This window comes from Bubalus bubalis, chromosome 16 (genome assembly GCF_019923935.1).
Source record: "Bubalus bubalis isolate 160015118507 breed Murrah chromosome 16, NDDB_SH_1, whole genome shotgun sequence".
Classification (NCBI taxonomy): Eukaryota; Metazoa; Chordata; class Mammalia; order Artiodactyla; family Bovidae; genus Bubalus; species Bubalus bubalis.
In genome coordinates, this window is record NC_059172.1 from 28,074,704 (window position 1) to 28,090,676 (window position 15,973).

A 15,973-nucleotide genomic window follows, 5' to 3' on the forward strand; every position below is an offset into this window, starting at 1 on the left:
AGGAGGGGTCAACAATAGGGTAAAAAGTATGTGTTCTTAAATTACCCAAGCGTGTAACACCCATTCCAAATAATATATAAAACGTTTTCCTCACTTCATAAAATTCAACTTTACCCTTTAAATCATTATTCCTACCCTTTCCCAACCACTCACTGACTATCATCATAGACTGCTTTTGCTAGTTCACATATACCTTATGAAAATTCCATTTCCCACTATATTATGTGTATATATGTGTGTGTCTCCATCTTCTTCCACTGTCTCTGCTACTGCATATATCTCAAGTGTATTTCCTTTTTTATTGCTGGGTACTATTTCATTGTTTGAACACATCACACCTGTGTTTATCCATTTTTCTACAGTTGGAACTTGTGTTGTTCTCTGTTTTATTTTATTTGATATTATACATAATGCTTTTATGAAATCTTTATACAAGTGTTTTTGTGGACATAACTCTAATTTATTTCCTTGGGAAATATCTAGGAATAGAAATGTTAGACCATGGAGTTGATTCATGCTTAAATTTGTAAGAAATCACTATATAATTTTGAAACTTTAATAAACTAGATGTAGTATTTTACCCTCTCACTACCAAATTGTAAGAATGTGTATTGTTCCACATTCTTATAAACATTTTGCATTTTTTATCTCTTTTATATTGATTATTCTATTAGATGTAGTGTCTTATTTTGTGTGCATGTGTACATTGTGTTCAGAATGGATATTTTTCTTTCCCAAGAGAAATTAAATCAACAACTTTTAGTATTTCATGTACTTGCACAATATGGAGAGCAGACGATACCATCACTTCAGGCAATATCCTGTCTTACCTAGAATTTTATAGATTATGACTCAGAGATTAATCTCAAGTAGTTTTGACTAACTGAAACTTTTTTTAAAGTATTAAAAAAATACTGCAAATCCCTAATGTTTTATGTGCTTTATAATTTAGCATACTCAACTAGAATATATTCTAAAAGTGTGAAAATGTCTTTACCTTGTGCTTTTATAAAACTCAGAACAACACATGCATATAAGATGTCAGCTCATACAATTTATTCATCTTCTATAACTGCTAATTAATTTGTATTCACTGATATCTGTCACAATCCTAAATAGTTCAAAGTGTTTACTAAAAAGAGTGAAGTGCTTTTTCTGAAAAATATCCTCACCACCTGGAAAGGATTTTTCCCCTATTTCAAGAAGCCTAAGAAAAGAGTTCTAACAATTCAATATGTCCCTTTTAGCACAAAATCGATACCAAATAGATGCAGTTAAATATTATCTATCTTTTCCCTCTCCCTTTGCCTGATATCTGATAGAAATTTAATTTTCTGAAGCAAACCAGTTATAAGCAAAATAAGAGAAGCCTGGCAGACAGATAAATGACAATAACCGCACAAGAGCATCGACAACAAACGCTAATGCAATCACCATATTAAGGAGCAAGTTAAAGCTACTTCCCTTAGAAAATATACAGACTAAAGAAAGAAGAGAGCACCTGAAAATTACATGTTTACAAGAGATCATCTGATGGTTATGTGTATATTTATACACAGTTACTATATATTAAAATAATTTTACAGTAAAAGAAGAAAGAAGGTCAAGAGTAAGAATGAGGGATAAAGTAACTCAATTTTAGAAAGCTTTATAAGAAAAAAAGTTGATTTTAAAAAGGCATAAAGTACAAAACAAATACAATTTTGAGGGGAGGGAACAAAGAAACTGTACCAGACTATACTTAGTTTTACCATGGTTACCTTGGATTCAGCATATTTAATATCATACGTTTGATTCTCTAAATTCTCATCCTAATGCACAACTGACCATACCACTACATGTCTCAATCCCAGAAACAGCACCATCATCAAGATATCATCCAACCTGGAGAACTCACTTATATTCGGACTCTCGTTGTCTAAGTAGCAGAATCACATCACCTTCTATATGTCTTCTGCCGTGTGATTACCAACGTCATTGTTTTAGGCCCTCTTCATCTTCCTCTTGTAACTATGTTTCTCACATAGTTTCCCCATATTTCATTTTAACTTTCACATTGCAATCAGAATTTATTTATAAATAAAATCTAATTAAATCAGTCTTCTGTCTAAAATCATTTGATTATACATCATCACATATAAGATAGTTGATGAGATAGTTTAAAATCACAGTTTATAATTCAAGAATCTTTATGAACTAGTTTCTACCAATTTCTCTCTATATAACCATATACATAATTATTTATATACAATAATTGGCAGTATTATTTCCTGCTGAACCTTCATTCATTCCCTAAGCTCTTGTTCCACTGAGCCACTTTCACTTTCCTTTCTTGTACCTCATTGGCTTTCATATATTGTTGAATTTACTGAAACTCTCTTCAAATTACTTATGCACCTTCTTTCCCCGTCTACTTCTTTATGTAGCTAGGCAGCTCATAGTCATCCTCAATACCTAGTTCAAGCCTAATCTCTGGGAAGTCTTTCTTTACTGGCTTTGGCCTCCTCTGTCTTCCTATATTCTCATACTACCTTTAAGCTATCTTATGCTGCCTACTTTGAAAGTCTAAATCAGACATTATTTACATTTACATTTCATTAAAAAAAAAACCTGTTTTAGCTGTATAGTTTAATAAGTTTGAGTTATTCTGCATTCTGGCTCAGTTCAGTTCAGTTGCTCAGTCATGTCCAACTCTTTGCAACTCCATGGACTGCAGCACACCAGGCCTCCCTGTTCATCACCAACTCTCGGAGTTTATCCACACTCATGTCCATTGAGTCAGTGATGACAGCCAATCATCTCATCCTGTGTCATCTCCTTCTCCTCCCACCTTCAATCTTTCCCAGCATCAGAGTCTTTTCATATGAGTCAGTTCTTTGCATCAGGTGGCCAAAGTATTGGAGTTTCAGCTCCAACATTAGTCCTTTCAGTGAATATTCAGGACTAATTTCCTTTAGCATGGACTGGTTGGATCTCCTTGCAGTCCAAGGGACTCTAAAGAGTCTTCTCTAACACCATAGCTTTCTGCCATAATGGTGGTGAAATCTGCATATCTGAGGTTATTGATGTTTCTCCCGGCAATCTTGATTTTAGCTTGTGCTTCATCCAGGCCAGCATTTCTCATGATGTACTCTGCATAGAAGTTAAATAAGCAGGGTGACAATATACAGCCTTGATGTACTCCTTTTCCTATTTGGAACCAGTCTGTTGTTCCATGTCCAATTCTAAATGTTGCTTCTTGACCTGCATACAGATTTCCCAGGAGGCAGGTAAGGTGGTCTGGCATTCCCATCTCTTGAAGAATTTTACAGTTTGCTGTGATCCACACAGGCAAAGGTTTTGGCGTAATCAATAAAGCAGAGAAGTAGGGCTTCCCTGATAGCTCAGTTGGTAAAGAATCTACCTGAAATGCAGGAGACCCTAGTTTGATTCCTGGGTCGGGAAGATCCGCTGGACAAGGGATAGGCTACCCACTCCAGTATTCTTGGGCTTCCTTTGTGGCTCAGCTAGTAAAGAATCCACTTGCAATGTGGGAGACCTGGGTTTCATCCATGGGTTGGGAAGATCCCCTGGAGAAGGGAAAGGCTACTCACTCCAGTATTCTGGCCTGGAGAATTCCCTGAACTGTATAGTCCATGGGGTCACAAAGAGTTGGACACGACTGAATGACTTTCACTTTCACTAAAGCAGAAGTAGATGTTTTTCTGGAACTCTTTTGCTTTTTCGATGATCCAACAGATGTTGGCAATTTGATCTTTGATTCCTCTACCTTTTCTACATCTAGCTTGAACATCTGGAAGTTCATGTACTGTTGAAGTCTGGCTTGAAGAATTTTGAGCATTACTCTGCTAGTGTGTGAGCTGTGTGCAATTGTGCAGTAGTTTGAGCATTCTTTGGCATTGCGCTTCTTTGGGATTGGAATGAAAACTGACCATTTCCAGTCCTGCGGCCACTGCTGAGTTTTCCAAATTTGTTGGCATATTGAGAGCAGCACTTTCACAGCATCATCTTTTTAGGATTTGAAATAGTTCAACTGGAATTCCATCACCTCCACTAGCTTTGTTCACAGTAATGCTTCCTAAGGCCCACTTGACTTCACATTCCAGGAGGTCTGGCTCTGGATGAGTGATCACACCATCATGGTTATCTGGGTCATGAAGATCTTTTTTGTATAGTTCTTCTGTGTATTCTTGCCACGTCTTCTTAATATCTTCTGCTTCTGTTAGGTCTATACCGTTTCTGTTCTTTATTGTGCCCATCTTTGCATGAAATGTTCCCATGGTATCACTAATTTTCTTGAAGAGATCTCTAGTCTTTCCCATTCTATTGTTTTCCTCCATTTCTTTGCATTGGTCACTGAGGAAGGCTTTCTTGTCTTTCTGTGCTATTCTTTGGAACTCTGCATTCAAATGGGTATATCTTTCCTTTTCTCCTTTGCCTTTAGCTTCTCTTCTTTTCTCAGCTATTTGTAAGGCCTCCTCAGACAACCCATTTTGCCTTTTTGTTTTTACATTCTGCCTAGTACATCTAAATTTCAGCCCTTCGAGTGAATGTATGGATATATCACTGTGGTTTTAGTTTACATTTTCCTAATAAACAATGAAGCTGACAACCTTTTATGTTCTTACTTTTCAACTGCCCATCTTCTCTGTTGAAGTGTCTGTTTAAAACATTTATTGTTTTTTTAAATTGTTTTGGTTCACTTTGTATTATTGAACTGTAAAATTATACAATATGAATACACATATATATATAATCTTGCGGCTCCATTATACAACGTCTATATGTATGCATTTTCATACATGTGTACTATGTATGTGCATGTTTATATATGCATGTACAATATTCTGAATATTAGTATTTTTAATGCAACTTGTACTCCAGACTGTGGGTAGACTTCTCATTTATATAAAATGTCTTCTGAAAACAGAAGTTTTAAATTTTGACCAAATTCAATTTTAACAAATGTTTTCATCATTCATACTTTTTGCTTCCTTTCTAAGAAATCTTTGTGTAACTCAGGTTTACAAATTTTATTCCCTATGTTTCCATCTAGAAATTTTGTAGTTTTATTTCTATGATACATTTCAAGTTCAACTTTATACATTGTGATATAAACTTCATTTTTGTTTTAAATTATTAATTGTCTCATTTGTTGAAACACTATTCTTTCCCCCATCGAACTACCCTGAATCTTTGCTGAAAGTCATTAGGCCACATATCTGTGAGTGGCATGTGAGTATATTTCTGTTCCAGTTATATATTTGCATGTTCTTCAACAAACAATTTGCTCTTTTTAGTACTCTAGCATTATAGTAAATCTTGAAATGAGGTAGTGTCTTCCTACTTTTTCATTTTTAAAATCATTTTGATCATTCTGTGTTCCTTGAATTTCCATATATATTTAATAGTTTCAGCTTGTCCATTTGCAGAAAATACAAACTTCTGAAATTTTGGCTGGGTTAAATTTCAACCTATAAATCAATTTAGAATGAAAACTGCCAAGGTCCAGCCCCGGCTGATCTAGGGAGTTCGAAAGGGAAATGGCATCGGCGATTAATTTAAATATTCATCAAAGATATAAAGAGTAATAGAATGAGGATAGCTCAGCAGGAAAATTCAGTGGAGAAAAGAGGCTGAGGAGCTTGGTTTACGCGGAAAATCAGTATAACCTGTGACATCAGGTTAGTTCTGACCATGGAGGCCGCAGGCACCCTCTTGAATAGCAGAAGGTGCCCCACCTTAGGCACCTTCTCGAGTGGGTCTTAGAAGCCCAGGCAAATAAATGGTCGCAGAGGACCTCCACGCTCCAGATGGAGACTCAGCCAGAATGTGAAAGAAAGAATGACATGGGGAGACCAAGCTTCTGTGAGCAAGGCCCGTAGCTTTATTTTCAACAGGGGCTTTTATACCATAAGTTGTTCATAGAGGATAATAGCGGGTGTGAAATCATGCAAAGTCAGCAGTCTTTGATCCTTATCGAAACCAGGGTTTCTTTTCTGCAAATCTATCATATACAAATGGTTTAGGTGATTTACATCATCTTCTGGCCAGAAGGCCTATTAACATTTTATGACTCTGACAAAGGTTTGTCAATCCATAAGACTTATTTTCTCTAAGAGTAATTATTTTAAGGTTTGGCGCCATCCTCCAAAGGTGTTAGATAAAGTTGCATTCCTATAGAGTGCAGTGGGTTTACAACAAAGGAAAGAATTTATTACCTTAAGGTCTAAAGTTGCTAACACCAAGGCCACTACTTATTTTTTCTACATACCAACTATATTAATTAATACACATTCAAGGATACAATACAGGGGATGTGGAAACTTGGCAGCAAGCATTGGCTCATCAATGAAATCTTTTACTAGTTTTATTCTGACCGTTTCTAACTCTCTGAGAGGCTCTAAGCTATTTGAATATCTTAAGCTTCCCCTGCCTCTCGCAGCTGGGAGACTGTAAACAATCGTATGCATAGCTGTAGGAGTCCAGGTAAACTTGTCAGGTGAGTTAGAGAGCCATCTGAGGGGTTTGGATTTAAACATTCCTAATGCCAGGAACTTTATTAACTGGAGCTGTAAGTTAACTCCTTTTCAGAGAGAGCGAGATGGTGGGGGGGGGGACAGCCCCCGTAAAGTCAGAGGTGAGAGCACAAAGCAGTAAAGTAGGCAGACTCTGGTTTTGGGGGGATAGATGCTCGAGAATATCCAGGGGGACTCCTGAGGCTCGATCCCGCCTTTTGCGTATGCCGAGCCTCCTTCCTCATGACCTTTGCCGTGGGCAGAGCTCCTCATGCTGGCTCCAGGCAGAAAACAATTTCTCTCAGCATATTTTACAGGCTTCAGTGTACAAATATTCCACCTGGATTTTTTCTAAAACAATATGTTTATATGTTATTGTTAATGATATCTGATTTCAAGTGTACATTGTTTAAATATAGGAAAATAATTAAGTTCTGTATATTACTTTGAATCTGAGACTGATAATATTCTTTTATCTGATCTAATTGTTTTTACAAATATTGAGATTTCCCACACATAAAGTAATGCCATCTGAAATGAAAACTATTTCTAATATATATAAATTTTATTTATGTACCTATTTGCAAGTCACATAATATTTTCTATTTTAATATAAAGGATTGTATCCAACTCATCAGGCCTGGCTGATTTCTTAGTCACCATTGGACGACAAAGATCCATCTAGTCAAAGTTATGGTTTTTCCACTAGTCATATACGGATGTGAGAGTTGGACTATAAAGAAAGCTGAGCCCCGAAGAATTAATGCTTTTGAACTGTGGTGCTGGAGATGACTCTTGAGAGTCCCCTGGACTGCAAGGAGATCCAGCCAGTCAATTCTAAAGGAAATCGGTCGTAAATATTTATTGGAAGGCCTGATGCTGAAACTCTAATACTTTGGCCATCTGATGCGAAGAACTAACTCGTTTGAAAAGACCCTGATGCTGGGAAAGATTGAAGGTGGGAGGAGAAGGGGACAACAAAGGATGAAATGGTTGGATTGTATTACCAGCTCAGCGGACACGCGTTTGAGTAAGCTCTGGGAGTTGGTGATGGACAGGGAGGCCTGGAGTCCTAAAGTCCATGAGGTCGCAAAAAGTCAGACGCAACTGAGCAACTGAACTGAACTGATTACACAGAATAACTGAACATTCCTTCCTGAACAGTTCAGGGCAAGAGCAGTACTGAATAATTCTGCCCTTCCCCAAGGTTAGATTTGGCATTTTTAATAATTTGCTATTTCTGGTGAATATATTTCAGTAGAACGAAGCCAGGGATCCTCACCCTTAATAAATCCCTCTACCAGGCAGGTTTCATGCCTAGATGGCCAGCCCGTCGACAGCCAGGATTTCAGAAAGGATAGCGTGGACCACTTCGGTCCCTAGAGGTAAAATTCAGCTGACCATGAGGAAGTACATCTGCGGCTGCATGGGATCCAGTTGCCCCTCAGCTCTTCTTGAGCCACTCTCACACTTCATGGTTCAGTTCTGCTCCAACTTCACACAAATGAAATAGCCATCTCGAAGATATGAATAAATGGTTCTTGAGCCCTCTCGGCCCGGACCCATGAGCATACGCGGCCACTCCACCTTGGCAGTCTCCTCTGCTCACTCAGGGCCAGGCTTGCGTGGGCAGTTCAGTCGCCGCCTCTGGAGGCATGCTGGGAAATGAAGTCTGTGTCGCGTGACCGTAGTCCGAGTGGCACATGACATGCAGGGGGTTCCTGGGAATTACAACCCTGACTCGTGAGGTCTTCAAACACTCAGAACCAGAGGAATTAAGAGAAAAAGGTATTTCCTGGTGTTGGGGTTATTTGATGCATGCCAATAGATCTTCTGGATTGTTTAGTCCAACTTTTTAATTTCACATACAGCCCATTTATTGAATATATAATAACTGTGGGCCAGATCCAGTACTTGAGGTTGAGGAATAAAGATAGTTCTTGTCCTCAGGTTTACAGACACTGGAGAACACAGACAGGCGTGCAGTTACAATACACTATGGGACTAAGCACTAGATGCTAAGGAAGGAAGTTTCTGGATTTAGGGGATGGGGAAAGTTTCCTGTAGGAGATAGAGGGGAACAGATGGGAAGAAACCGGGAGAAATCCCTTTCCAGTCTGGCTTAGCCAACCTGAAGCAGCAGCGCAAGCAAAGTCTGAGAGGAGAGAGAACTTTGAAGGAGTCATTGCTTCCAGTGTGTTTGGTAGCATTTTCATATGATTGAACCCCAAAGAGCAGAGATCATGGTCATGGTGAAGCCAGTCAGTGGACAGAAGTGAGGAAGAAGAGACAGGCGCCAAGATCACATTGGGCCTCAGACATTGTGTTAAGCGGTTTTGTCTTTATCCTAGGAAGAGTGGGAAGCTGGTGATGATTTTAAGGAGGGATATTACAGGCAGTCCATTCTAAAGGAGATCAGTCCTGGGTGTTCTTTGTAAGGACTGATGCTAAAGCTGAAACTCCAGTACTTTGGCCACCTTATGCGAAGAGTTGACTCATTGGAGAAGACTCTGATACTGGGAGGGATTTGGGGACAGGAAGAGAAGGGGAGGACAGAGGATGAGATGGCTGGATGGCATCATCAACTCAGTGGACATGAGTTTGGGTGAACCCCGGGAGTTGGTGATGGACAGGAAGGCCTGGCGTGCTGCAATTTATGGAGTCGCAAAGAGTCGGACACGACTGAGCGACTGAACTGAACTGATCACAGGATTAGATTTTTCCAAGATGATACACACCTTTTTTAACATATCTAGATTTTATTTCGGAGAAGGCAATGGCAACCCACTCCAGTGTTCTTGCCTGGAGAATCCCAGGGATGGGGGAGCCCTGGTGGGCTGCCGTCTATGGGTTGGACGTCTGAGGGTTGGACATGACTGAAGTGACTTAGCAGCAGCAGCAGCAGATTTTGTTTTATATATTCTTAAATATTTTGTAGACTTCTTCATATATTCTTTACTATTTCTCACAACTCATTTTAAAGTGGAGAAATATGAATACCCTCTACTCTTCACTAGATTCACCATTTTTACATTTATATGTATTTATATATTTATATATTATTTTATTTAACTACATATTAGTAGACTTTTAAAGTGGTTTTGGGTACACCCAAAAATTGAACAGAAAGTTCCCAGATGGCTTTTAATTTCCCACACCCACATGCTGTTATTCACATCTTGCATTAGTGTGACACATTTGTTACAATTGATGTACATTGTGTTTCCTACAGTTTTAATGAATATCATGTTATGTATCCACTATTAGAATACAGAATAGTTCTGCTCTCCTAAAAACCCCTGTGTTCCACTTATTCATCCCTCTTTCCCTCCAAACCCTTGGCACTTAATTTTCCCCACTGGTTGTCACTTTCCATACAGTGTTGAATAGAGCTGATGAGTGGACCTATTGTTTTATTTCTGATCGTAGGGCTAAAGCATTCACCATTAAGCATGAAATTATATGTGATTTTGATGCTTGCCCTGAACAGATTTAGAAAGTTCTCTCTGGTTCTAGTTTTATGAGAATTTTTTTGTTATGAATGGATATTGGAGTTCATTAAATGCTTTCAACATGTTTTAAGATGATGTTTATTGATATGACCATATTTTTCTCCTTTATTATTTTAATGTGATCAGTTACACTGATGCATTTTTAAATTGGCAAACTGCTATTTTAGTTCTGCTAAGACTACAGCAGTCCTAATGTATTATTCTTTTTTATATTGCTGTGTTTTATTTGCTAAGTCTTTTGTTAAGCCTGTTTTTGTGTTAATCAGTGGTGGATATCAGTATTTAGCTTTTTTTTTTCCCCCTTGAAATATCTTTGTCTGGTTTGGGTACCATAATGCTTGCCCCATAAAATGAGTTTGGATATGTTCCTTCCTTGTTGTTTTTCTAAAAGATTTAATGAAGGATTGCTATTTTTTTCTTCCTTAAATGTCTGATGGATTTGACCAATGATGCTTTCTAAAACCAGAATGTTCTTTGTGGAAAGGTTTTAAATTGCAAATGTATTAAAGTGATATAGGGCTATTAGGATTTATTATGTCCTCTAGGATGGGGGAGCCTGATGGGCTGCTGTCTATGGGGTCGCACAGAGTCAGACACGACTGAAGCAACTTAGCAGCAGCAGCATAAAGTTTTAAATGTGTGCTTTCAAAGAATTTTTGTAATTCACATAAGATGTCAAATTTATTTGCATATATTTATTTGATGTTATTAAGTTATGTAGCGCTTGTGCTGATGACTCATCTTTAATTCCTGTTATTTGGTAATTTTGTCTTCTCTCTTTTTTATTTCCTTTAATCAGTACAACCTGAGTGTTTTCTTTTTAATTTTGTAGATCATTTTAGAAAAAATGCTTTCAGTTTTAATGATTTTTCTCTTATTCATTTCTTATTTTAGTGATCTTTTTCTTATTTTTTTTCTGTTTACCTTAGTCTTACTGTTTGTTTTCCTAACTTTTTCAGAGGTAGAAGTCTCAATCATTGATTTTAGACTTTTCCTTGTATTTGATATAAACATTTAAACATATAAATATCTGTGTAAGAACTGTATTTATTATGAATGCAAATTTTGGTTCTTTTTTTCATTTTCATTCAGTTTATAATATTTTATAATTTTTCTTATGCTATCCTCCTTGATATGTGGGTTACTGAGAAGTGTATTATTTAATGTTTTTAGTGATTATTTCACACATAGGATCTGTTTTTTGTTTTTCCATACTGGAAAGTCAATCTAGCTCAAGGTATTTCATCATGCAGAAGATGTTTTTAAATGACTTTCCAATGTTTGGAGTATTTGCCATAATTCTTTTGTGTACTATCCCTACCCTTTAGAAAGGAGCCAGAACATCAGTTTCTCAGCCTTTCTTACGTCTAGAACAAAAACCTAGGTTTACAAGTCAGAGGCACCAGTGTATGACCATGATTCAGAAGAAAGCTATCTGAAGAAGCAGATGCATGAACAAGTTAGTTTTTTCTAGTGATGTTGGTGACATAAAGCATTAACATAAAGCATTCAAGGTGGAGTGGCTAGGGTTTTGATGTTCATGGTTCGGTTTCAGCAGTGTGGTTTTAGTGTTTTTCTAAGATGGATGATCTCTGAATCATACTTTGCTCTTCCCTGCTCCCTGAGATTTTGTAAGATTGTTTTTAAGTAAATTGCTTTTCCATTTGAATTAATTAAGGTGGCTTCTGTTACTTTGAAAAAGAATTATGACAGACAAAGAGGTGATTATTTTTCTAAATAATTTGAAAGTAAATCAGCTTTTAATCAGGAATATGTAACACTTCCCCTGCACTTCAGGACAGACAAGAACAGTGTTTGTACACAGAGTGATCATTGAGTAAATATAAATGATTGATGTACATTCATGTTATTAAAATATATAGTTGTTCTTGAGCTTGTCTTTGAGTATGATAAATTGTCCTACTAAGAAATCACAATTTGTATTACATAAAATATTTCTGCTACAAGGTATTTCATCCTCCAGACCTCTTATATTTTATCTTTATTATGTTATATTACAAATATTTATGAAAATAGGCTGGAATGATATGAAAGTCTGTAGACTGTCTCTGACAATCCATTTCAACCATAAAAATGGATGACAATCCACTGCTACCATAAAAATTTCTGTGAATAAACTCAATTTAGTGCCTAATTTGCCTATTACTAGTATTACTATAGGAAAGAAAGAATAAAAAACTTTCCCTGACTAATGATTCAAAAGTGTGTTCACCCTTTAGATCAACTCCGTGATGATGCGTGTGAACTTGTCGGTGAGTCGAATAGTTTCCAGTTACAGATTCTTAAACTTTGATTTTCAGAATGGATATATTGAGAATCAGTTGACTTGACTATCTAAATCTGAAATTTCGGCACACTTACTCCATAGAATTGCTTTTTGGGGGGACTGCTAGTTGAGTAGGGCACTGATGGGTATACAGCAGTAGGCACATGAGTGAAAACTGACTTGCACTGTATTTTCTGTTTGCTCCCTTACTTCTGTTTTACAACCCACTTGATATTGTTCTGTGCCCTAGAAGTGTGATCCTCATGAGCTCTGCAGTTTGGAATACTTTGGTTGGTAAATGCGAGGCACCAGGAGGAGATCAGTGCATGAAAGGAAGAGAGGTAGAGACAATTATCCACCAGCTTCCTCCTTCCTGGTGTGTGGTTGACAGAGGATGAGTTCGGCTGTTGAAGGCTGCAACTTCTGTCTGGTAGTTCCACAACTGGATTTTTTTCTTTGAAAATGGCTCCCTGTCTTTGCCCCTTCAGACTTAAAAGCAGTACTGTTTTACACTCCGGTTAACTCCAGGGTGCCTACCAAGGTATCCTTGTTATTTTTCTTTAACTCTGCCCCCAAATTTTGTAAATGGTCTTGTCTTTGAATTTATTTAATCACCAGTTTTGAGTAGAGGATCTGTTTTTCTGCTGATACAGTAACTAGACCAGGAATGATCCCAGGAATTAGGGCTTCCAAATGAGAATCTGGGAGTGGGTTTCTCATTTACTTAATAACTACATGGATATCTTACTTCTGAGGAAAAAAATAAGAAAATAGTAATCCATGCTTTTCAGTGAAAGCATAGTTGCTCAAATTATCATTGGTCATGGAATTGAAAGATGGAATATAGTATCATTGGTCATGGAATTGAAAGATGGCATATAGTATCAACTCCATCAGCATACAACCAGTGCAATCATAATAAATCATATTATTTAATGCTAGGTAGTCACTGTGTTGAAATTCTTAATAAATTTTATCAGTGTTTGTAAATGAAGTTCCATGGATAATATAGCACATGTCAAAGACTTGGAGTTTCAGCTCACACCCAGTCCTGCCTCCTTCTGCCTCTCTCTACCATCATGTGACTGGTCTTGGCCACGAGCTCCTCCACCTCTGCCCAGTGACTGCTGTCCCAAGAGGGACCCCAGGTGCTGGCACAGGAAGGGCTGAGGTTTGTGTACCACTGTGTCATGAAACAGGACCCTGGACACTATGAGAGTCTGCATATGTACCACAACTTTCCCCAAGCCTGAGCAAATGTACTACTTAATAACAAATAAAAATTCCATGACAGTTGAGAGAGAGAGTGAGACATGGAAAAACGAAAAACTTTTTTCCGGCTTTTTTATCAGAGGCCTGCAGTTTTATCTTGTTCTGCTCCCTACCAATTCTTGGGCTTCCCAGATGGCACTAGTGGTAAAGAACCCATCCACCAATGCAGGATAAATAAGAGACGTGGGTTTGATCCCTGGGTCGGGAAGATCCCCTGGAGAAGGGATGACAACCCACTCCAGTATTCTTGCCTGGAAAATCTCATGGACAGAGGAGCCTGGCAGCCTACAGTCCATAGGGTCACAAAGAGTCAGACACAATTGAAGCAATTTAGCATGAACAGCACATGAATACATGGGATAGATAGATTTTAAAACAGAGGAAGATAGATTTTAAAACAGAAGAATAATTAGTTTGCCAATAAATGCAAATATTTCCTTTGGGAGGGAAAGACAAGAGAGGAATGTATGTGCAACATTCCAGCTCTTTGGAAGTCTGCTGGAAGGACTGTTTTCTGTGTCCAGTGTAGAGTATGGGAAAATATGGATGTATAAAATAGGTCTGTTGCCTTTAAGGCAGTGCCATTTCTCTTCTAAACTACAACAGCACCTTTTAACTCATACACTTACATCCATATTGTTGTTAAGATATAGTTCCAAATCTTAGACACTGGTCTGCAAAGTCATAGTTGATTGGCACCTGTCCACCATCCCAACACCATCAAATTGCATAAGACACTGAACATGTTCATGAAAATAATGAGATTTCTATCTGCATCTTATCTGAGCTGGAATTTTTCTTCTTTATGTCTTTCAGTGTCGTATAAAATTCTCCATCAAAGTCATTTATTTTTAATCAATTGAAAAAAAGTTAAGAGAAGGAAAAAATACATATGCCAAAAGGAATGAGATGAATTTTAGACATCATTTTCTATTCTTAACTTGTATTTTGAAATTTGGGGACTTAGCACTTTAATGCTTTAGTCTTTTCTTTTTACTTATTTTTAAATGAATATATTTTGACTGTCACATGTTAGTAGAAATTGTTGTGATTCTAAAATAAACATTCCCTTTCTGGTGAATGGTTTTGAAGTTAAGAGCAGGAAAGTTTACCCAAACTGTTACATAAAGTGTATATTAACCACATAAACCAAGGTTTCCACATTTAAACAGTCAAGAGATTCTTGGAAAATGTTTATCTTCCTTTATAGAAGCACCCCTTGTGTATGTATTGTAGAAAAAGTTGTGTGCATGTGGATATACAAAGAGACTTTCAGAGTTTATTCTACATTTAGTCAAATTAAACATGCTTTTTGAAGACTGAACCACATAAGCATGGTCTCGCCCCAAAGAGAAAACATGGTAATAAAAATATAAAACTTACCCATCTGACTGTTCAATCTTTATAGATTCTAGGAATGTAAAAGCATCTCTTTAATGCAAAAGTTATTAACAACATATTTAATTAGTATGGCATTTTTACAGTGTTCAAAGGCAAATTATAGATGAGTACGGCTGAAAATAAGTTGAGAGATGAACTGGTCCAACCTAGACTATGTCCAACAACACAGAAAATGACTCTACCGGTGGACATCACCAGATGGTCAATACCATCATCAGATTAACTATATTCCTTGCAGCTAAAGATGGAGCAGCTCTATACAGTCAGCAAATATAAGACCAGGAGCTGACTATGGCTCAGATCATGAACTCCTTATTGCAACATTCAGCCTTAAATTGAAGAAAGTAGGGAAAACCACTAGACCATTCAGGTATGATCTAAATCAAATCCCTTACATTATACAGTGGAAGTGAGAAATAGATTCATGGGATTAGATCAGATAGACAGAGTGCCTGAAGAACTATGGACAGAGGTTCGTGACATTGTACAGGAGGCAGTGAACAAAAACATCCCCAAGAAAAAGAACTGCAAAAAGGCAAAATGGGTGTCTGAGGAGGCCTTACAAACAGCTGACAAAAGAGAAATGAAAGGCAAAAGAGAAAAGGAAAGATAAACGCATTTGAATGCAGAGTTTCAAAGAATAGGACAGAGAGATAAGAAAGCCTTCCTTAGTGAGCAATACAAAAAAATAGGGGAAAACAATAGAATGGGAAAGACTGGAGATCTCTTCAAGAAAATTAATGATACCAAGGAAACAGTGTATGCAAAGATGAGCAAAATAAAGGACAGAAACAGTATAGACCTAAGAGAAGCAGAAGATATTAAGAAGAGGTGGCAAGAATATGCAGAAGAACTATACAAAAAAGATCTTCATAATTCAGATAACAATGATGGTGTGCTCTCTCACCTAGAGCCAGACATTCTGGAATGTAAAGTCAAGTGGGCCTTAGGAAGCATTACTGTGAACAAAGCTAGTGGAGGTG